This window comes from Conger conger, chromosome 8 (genome assembly GCF_963514075.1).
Source record: "Conger conger chromosome 8, fConCon1.1, whole genome shotgun sequence".
Classification (NCBI taxonomy): Eukaryota; Metazoa; Chordata; class Actinopteri; order Anguilliformes; family Congridae; genus Conger; species Conger conger.
Window position 1 is genome coordinate 31,160,793 of NC_083767.1, and position 8,171 is coordinate 31,168,963.

At 40.0% G+C, this 8,171-nt stretch overlaps 1 protein-coding gene across 1 annotated transcript in view; it reads left to right on the forward strand.

Moving 5' to 3' along the window:
• The window catches only part of tbc1d10c (TBC1 domain family, member 10C), a 63,263-nt gene that overhangs the window by 13,689 nt on the left and 41,403 nt on the right, over window positions 1-8,171 (forward strand). The window lies entirely within an intron of this gene.

Genomic DNA, 8,171 nt, shown 5'->3' on the forward strand with positions numbered 1-8,171 from the left:
AAATTGAGGCTGTGCTAATGAGCCTCTCACTCTCTCCACTCGTGCATTAATGGCTTGTGGTCAGTTACTAGCTTGTTACTGCTCCAGCCCATTGAGGTATCTGTCAAACTTTTTGCACGCCCACACACCCCCCAGACTTTCTTTTTCTAACTGGGTGTAGCATGTTTCTGCTTCAGTGAGGCATCTAGAGCTGTACGCCACAGGTTTCCACTGCTCGCCATGGAGTTGAAGGAGCACGCCCCCCAATGCATAACTGCTTGCGTCAGCCGACACAGCAGTGGGTTTGCTCACATAAGTACTGGTGCGGTTGTCAACAGCTCCTTGATATGTTCAAAAGCTGTTTGCTGTGTGTGACTATGTCTTTCAGCAGTATTCTCACTGGTTCAGTCTTTAAGGTCCCATGCTCACTATATGCCTGCAGATGTCCACTGTTTCATACTGTTTCCTCCACTCTCCTTACCTGGTTCATTTTCACAGACAACGGCCTGCTGAGTAGGTTGTTTACGGTATGTCCCTGGACCACATATGCTGTGAGTGGGTGAGTCTTTCCTTTGTAGGTCACAGTGCTCTGGATCTGTCCTATGCACTGCCGCTTGCCGCCTGGGCTATCCAGCGGTATATCCGCAGGCTCCAGTGGTCTTGTGCCTCCTGTGGGGATGAGTGAGTGGTAGGTCTCCTCGATAATAATGCTCACGTCAGCCCCCGTGTTAATTTCAAAGTCCACTGCTGTAGAGCCCACCAGCAACTCGACGGCCCATTGCTCTGGTGACCCGCCTGATTTATTCACAGACCCAAGAAAGTATGCCTGCTGCTCTAGCAGCTGCTGCGTTTGCTCTCTAACCTCACTCACTGTACACACTCTACTCCAGTGTCCAACTTTGATGCATGAATTGCATGTGGATTTCTTAGCCGGACATTTTTCCTCTTTACTGTGCCACGCTTTCCCGCACTGTCCATATTGCCCTTTATTCTCCCCCCATTTTTGCTTACTGGGGTGGTTGGTGCCTTTGGCGCGCTTGTGAATGACTTTGTGTATGGCCCCTGTTGCCTCTCCTTGCATGCTGACTTGCAAAGCAACCTCTTCTGACTGCCTGACCGTCTCTATGGTCAGCACTAGCATCAGGTCCTTCGTCAGCTGCAGTTTTCGTGAGATATCTTTGTCGAGTATTTTCATCTCTGCTTGCGCCAAATTCACAATGCTCTGACAGTTCATACAAAGCCCTGATAAAAGTCTCAGCTTTCTCTCCCGGTCTTTGCACGCGCAGATGGAAACATGCACGTTCATGTATGACATTTCTCCTCGGTACAAAGTATTCATCTTTCTAAGCACCCTGTCAAAGTCATCTCTATGTCCATCTTCTGCAAATGCAAACAATCGGTAGATATTCTCCGACTCGCTTCCCATGGCGTATATCAGGCTGCTTTGTCGAGTTTTGTAGCAGTTCTGAATCTCAAAAAATGCTGTCTCCAGTCCGCCCGTTCATCTGGTTTATCGAATGAAAAGTTTGTCGGGGGGGTTGAACTTTGCCATGACTCAGTCTTTACTTCTGACACCATGTAAATTAATTCAATAGAGGCTTTCTTGAATTAGCATTTGCTAGTTTTTATTCACTCAATGGCACTTCACTTAACATCCCTCCATCACCTCCCGGACTTCCCTCACTAGCCTACCACAGTCCTTCGAGTGTATGCGCAAGCGCATTAGACTATATACTACCTTATATGACAACCATGGTTAAATATGTTCTTTAAAACATCAGCTTAATTTAGTAATCGCTTTCCACACAAGCCTTTGAGCTACCTATTTAAGTGACAATACTTGTATTTAGTTATGGTTAGTAGCTATAGTTTGCAAAGTTAACTTAATGTTAGTAAACTTACTGCAATCACATCTCTTTCAAAAGTAGCTTGTTCATCAATGCCAGCCTGCTGATGCACAACAATGAATTTAGTTAGCTAATAACGGCAGCTCCCTACTGTAATGTTATCGAAGACAGCCCAGCCACTTGCTTAATTGTCAGCCACCAAGGTTAATCTCTCACAAACTATGGGTGAGCGATTAGTGCATTACTTGTATCTGTTTCTGTATACGAGCAAACCAATTAAATTATCTGTTACTCGTTGCTTATACTCAGAAGTGGGTGTGACGTAAGTGGTGTCGTTTAAGTCCCCCGTACTACATTGCGATTTGCAGTACATTGAAACCAAGACTTTCACCTGAAGCACAACTACTACGGTTTTGCATTCTTATGCAGGTAAATCTCTATTAAATCTTTATCTGGTTAATCTTAACATAAATTAAAAACTGAAACCGTCTAGCCTATATAAAATGATGTGTGTGCGGGTACAATTTTGGCTATCCGCGTTGCTGTCACACTTGCCCTTTAAACACACGCCCATGTTGTCCTCAAGCACTATACTCTTAAGCAACACATCCGTCACAGTTTGTTACATAAATAAAATAATGCAGATAAAAATCACTCAAATAATATACCATACCATTTGTCTGACCAGCAACCACACTCCTGTCCAGATCCTCGGACTGCTAACGTTAACTTTCACAGCATTCTGTGACACAGAAGCAATACACCTCATTCAACACACTGGGCTCGCATGGATTATCAGTACATTTAAAAAGAAGTAATGTCGGAACTAAACTGCCCCATACCTTGCTATTGAGTGACGTTTGATGTACACTACAGTACAGTCAGCCTAAAGTAGCCGACAAGGCTGCCAGCCAAGGTTAACGTTTCAATAAACTGGCTTATTTCAATTCACTAACTTCACCATTTTAAGAGCTAATAGTGTCATGATCATGACATGATCATTAAAACACTGTACTTAAGTACGATTGATATCTTTAACAATCTTGACCGGAGAATGCAGTAAGTCTGACTCACGTAGAAAGCTCACTCCACAAAGGGTGCCACCATTCATTTTCAGTTGTCCTCAGACATTAAAGTGCGTTCAGACCACTTCAGATGAGAGGTAATTTGGTGGGAAAAATGGGTAGGACATAACAACCTCACTAGCTAGCTGGCTACATTAACATTACAGCAATCGAAAAAAATCCACCGCAACTTCACCGCAAACAACTTCAACAAGCCGATGGAAATCGCCCACACGTGTCACAGCACAATCCTAGTACCTAGCTAGCTGGCAAGTAAACACATTTAAAAGTGAATAACTAAATGACAAGAATCACCACCATAAAGAAGCAAACTTGACTAAATGTACTACCTTACCTCTACCTAAAATAATGTCAATGTCCACAAAATCGTGACCACATCCTCCGTCCTTACAATTAATTTAGGCATTTTTAGTCCTTGATCATTTATATCTAAAGTCAGCTCTGTACCATAGCTTGTTTGAAGAACATGGCTGTGTGTTTACAACAGGTCACGTCCTCCCCATCGGCAGCCAGTCTCTTGACATGTTCAAGAGAGAAGTGAGGAAAATAACAGCAGGCAGTAGTTTACTGATGTAAGGGGGAGGAACCATGGAGGAACTGGCCTATCACAAAACAGTGTTAACTTTTGTTACACATTCCTCACTGATGTACAGCTACTGCAGCCAATGTAAAATAATAATAATAATAATAATAATAATAATAATAATAATTTAAGCAGGCCAATTCTCCGATCACAAATAATCTAAATCAATTATTCGTACAACATTCGTATTTGGAAAAAAGTCAATAATCAGACAGGTACTGGTCTGAAACGGTTGTGTAGTTAGGCTCTATGCTGGAAATGGTTATCCGGTTAGCCTCTGTTTTGATCCCGAGATTTGATTCTTGAGAGCACAGAAAAGCATGCTTCGCATCTGTATGTCGAAGGGAACATTGAAATGAGGCGGCTTGCAAGTTTTGAGATGTTTGGTCTTTCAGCCGATGTCTTTCCAAGTTGGTTTCTTATTTGCTCAATTTCCTCTATCCCAATGAGGAATGGATTTTTCGCAAGCAGAAAAACGTTGCCTTCCAGTTTTTCTTGAGCTCAGTTAGCAGAACAGTGGTTGACAGGAGGGGACAGCATCTGCATCTGCGGCCACCACTTTCAGCACATTGAGGAAAAAGTGGTAATCTTCCTCGCTTTGTTGACCACTGTCAGTCATATCAAATTCATTAACAGTTTTATTCCCTGCATCTTGACATTCAAATGAATCAAATACTGTGTAATGTTGCAAAGGAATGAAAAAGAAAGCACCCATTCTTTGTCATCCAAAAATAAAATCTTGCTGTCTCTCCTAATCCAACAACGAATACTTCAAACACATTCATATATAAACACCTGATATCTGTAACAACAGCATCATTCAAAATCACCCATGAACTGATGAAAATTATAAAACCATACGCAGATGGATAAATTGCGAAAGATTGCATACTATTCGCTGTTTCCTGAGAAAAACAAAATTGAGAAAGAGGTTAGAAAACTGCAGCTGTCTGACTCAACTGTGTCTAGAAGGGCATCAGATATTTCAGAAAACATTGGAAAAATTCTTAAGGATAAACTGTCATCCGCTGAGTTTGTCAGCCTTGTGATCAATGAAAGCCTGGATATTAATGACATTCCGCAGTTACTCATCTTTGTCAGAGCATTCGATTGCAAACTTGATGTGACAGAAGAACTACTCAACCTGCTTATATCACAGCTATCACAACAGATCATGGACCAGCAATGCTCAGTAAAGGAAACGGAGCAGTGGCTTTATTAAAATAAGCACAGAAAGCAAATGGAGCAGTGAATGACATTTCTTACCATTGTATTGTGCATCCACAAGTGTTGTTTGCTATGTTTGAGTCAATGAATAATGTGACTATCTATCTATCTCTATCTGATGGCAAATGTAATAGAGTTGGTGAATTCCGTAAGGGCCCGTGCAACAAACCACCAGAATTTTAAACTTTTGTGTGACAAAATCAATATGCAACATGGGAATTTGGTGTTATACACTGCACCAAAATACAATGGCTATCTAAAGGACAGATGCTTGCCCATTTCATTGACGTGCTTGAACCAGTTGAAAATAAGGCGATACATTTAAAATGCTTACTTCTCCAAAACTAAAGCAAATTGCATATAAAAACCTAGAAACTGTGACCAACCACCATTTTACTCCTTTAACTAATGCAGCTGTTAACACAAATGAATGATTCATGGCAACTAATGTGACCTTATTGTAACGTGTTTTTGTAGAATTAATTGTTCTGTGTTATTGTAGGTAGAAATCAATTTTTTTTACTGGTTTGTTCAATAAATAATCAAATGAAATGAATTCTCATAGTAATAGTAAAAGTATGGCAATAGTAATTTCACTTAACACAGGGGAAATTAAGGAGTTAAAAACATTAGCCAGCTAGCTAACTTTAGCTTACTTGACCCGTGACTGGTCGGCACATAAGAGTTACATTTCTACATAGCAATTATAAGCTAAATGCATTATATATTACATAGTTGCCATAAATTATTCCTATTTTCAGCATTTGTGTTGTGAAAAATCATCTGCATAGCTACTGCCTCCAAGGTTCTGCCAGACAAAAAACGGATATTGCAAGTGACCAATCACAAGTGGATCTCCATCCAATCCCCGCCCCCACAGTCTCAAAAATCAACTTCACTTGCGGGCGAGCAAAACAAGTTTGCATACAAAAGCTGGTAAAAAAGCAGTATTTACATGGAATTGTGATGCCCTTTCAAGAATACTGTTCCTGGACTAAATATAGTGTGTAAAAGAAAATGTATGTTGCCAAGGAAAGTGTAGTGAACCCCATCCTGGGGAAATTGTCCTGGGTGATTTTGTTAAGGTCCATGTACCCCTTCAAGCTTAAACTAGCTGCAAGTGCTTGCAAAATCCCCCTGTGACCATGTACTGTAGGAATTTCAACTCAGTGACACCAACAGGAAAAAAAACATCTGTGTTTTTAAATCTTCTTCAGCAGTAGGGGAGAACCGGCACAATTGTAACGCTTCATAATTTCAATTCATTTTCTCATTCAACAGTAGGATAACCACATATGCAAAAATGCATTAATATTATGCACTGTGCTGTCTGAGATCTGTGCATTAAACTCTTTATTCCAAAAAATAATCATTCACCACCTTTTTGTTTGCTCTTTGATGTTTGTGCTCATTAACCAAAACACATACCATTTTGATCATTTATATTTTGGTTCCAAGTCTGCATATGTTTGACTTGTATTGCTTACTTGTATGAATTAAAAAGCGATAAGTTTTTCCCCAACTCGCTTAAAGGTACAATCAGCTGCTTTGGATCCCCTGGTCTGTCCAGGTTCAAAGTGGCTCCGATTTCCTTTCCTACCCTCTCCCAATAGACTTGCAATTTTGGGCAGTCCCAGAAAATGTGAGAAAGGTCTCCCATTAAGCCACATCCTCTCCAGCATAAAGGAGATATATTTGCATATTTGGAAGTTATTATTAGTGTTTTAACTGAATTCTTTCCAGGTTGGACTACTTAGGCATTTATGCCACAACAACCAGGATCTCTCCCACTCATCATCCTCTATTATTGTGTTGAGCTCCAACTCTCAATTACTTTTTACATCCAATGTGTTGTCAGTTAGGTCCATGCAAATCTTACTATGTATACAGGATATTATTTTTCTGGTGTGTGCTTGATTCTTTACTAATTCAATCCAGTACTGCTCCAGATTGGTTGGTGTTGTTCTAATTTCGTCCCATTCCTTGTGTGTAACCAAATAATGTCATATCTGGAAATATCTGAACATTTCATTGGATGCAATCCCCATACTGAGCCTGAAGCTGAGCCTTAAGTGTTCCCTCTTCAAACATCTGGTTATCTTTCTTTGCCCAATTACTAAAACCTTTGTCTAACTTGGCTGGCATGAAGTCTGAAATAGTAGCTATATAAAGTCGTAGGTAAATTCAAAGTTTTTCTTTTTTTCTACCAGATTCCTAAAGAATAGTTTACCCATTCATTTTGTATCTTAAGTTTCCGCCTCTCATTTGCCCCCATAAAATTGACACATTGGGTACAAAGCCTTGCTCTATATGAACCCAATTTGTGTCCATGTCTAAATATGGACATTTAAATCATGATTATGTTTTGTTTCTATTTATACACAGCTATACACAGGTCTCTTGTTCACAGAATACAGACAAGAGACAAAAACAAGAAACCACAACTCATCCAGTCTCGCAAATCACAAAAATAAATGGCATTCCTACTTGGTTGCTGGTATATACATCCATGCAGGATATGCTCTTTTGAGCCAAGTGTTTTTGTCCTAAAATAATTCATGCAGTAATTTTTCATTGTAAAATCAGACAATGTTTGTTTCAATTGAACACAAACCATTTTGTGATCACCTCAAACCTAACATGTCTTATTCAAGCAGACAAGACATGTTAGCGTAGTGGGTTAAGGTAAATGACTGGGACACACAAGTTTGGTGGTTCTAATCCTGGTGTAGCCACAATAAGATCCGCACAGCCATTGGGCCCTTGAGCAAGGCCCTTAACCCTGCATTGCTCCAGGGGAGGATTGTCTCCTGCTTAGTCTAATCAACTACATCGCTCTGGATAAGAGTGTCTGCCAAATGCCAATAATGTAATGTAAGAACTGAAAAATGTAACAATTGTGTCTGAAGCATATACTATTTATGTCTGAAGAATATACTGCCGGTTAAGCATTTTTCATTGACAATTCACACTGTCAAGCTGCATTTAATGAACTGACACTGGCTGACGGTTGGTCCTGTAGCTGCTATGACACTAATCGACACTTAACTTCATTCTCTGGCATTAAGTAGGCCTAGATGTGAAACAGTTGGCCCTATATGCATTCACATTTTTCAGTGTGGGATTCCGGTGTAAAATCCATGGCACTGATGCTTCATAGCCTTGAACTTGAAGAATTTATAATCTATCGAGTTGTCACACCTGTATCTGTGTCAGTTTTTGTGGGGAAATGTGGGTCCAGAATTCATATTGGGGTCATTCAATGGCAAGAAAAGTAAATTAACCATTTGCCTGCATGTATATATAAATTTGTCTTGAAATATGGTATGATCTGGTATGAGGTACAATACTGAATAAACACATCTGTTTTTAACTAATAACACACAGAGTATTGTATTGTTCTTGTCAATACTGAATACATAATTCAAACATTCACATTGTTGGTTGGAA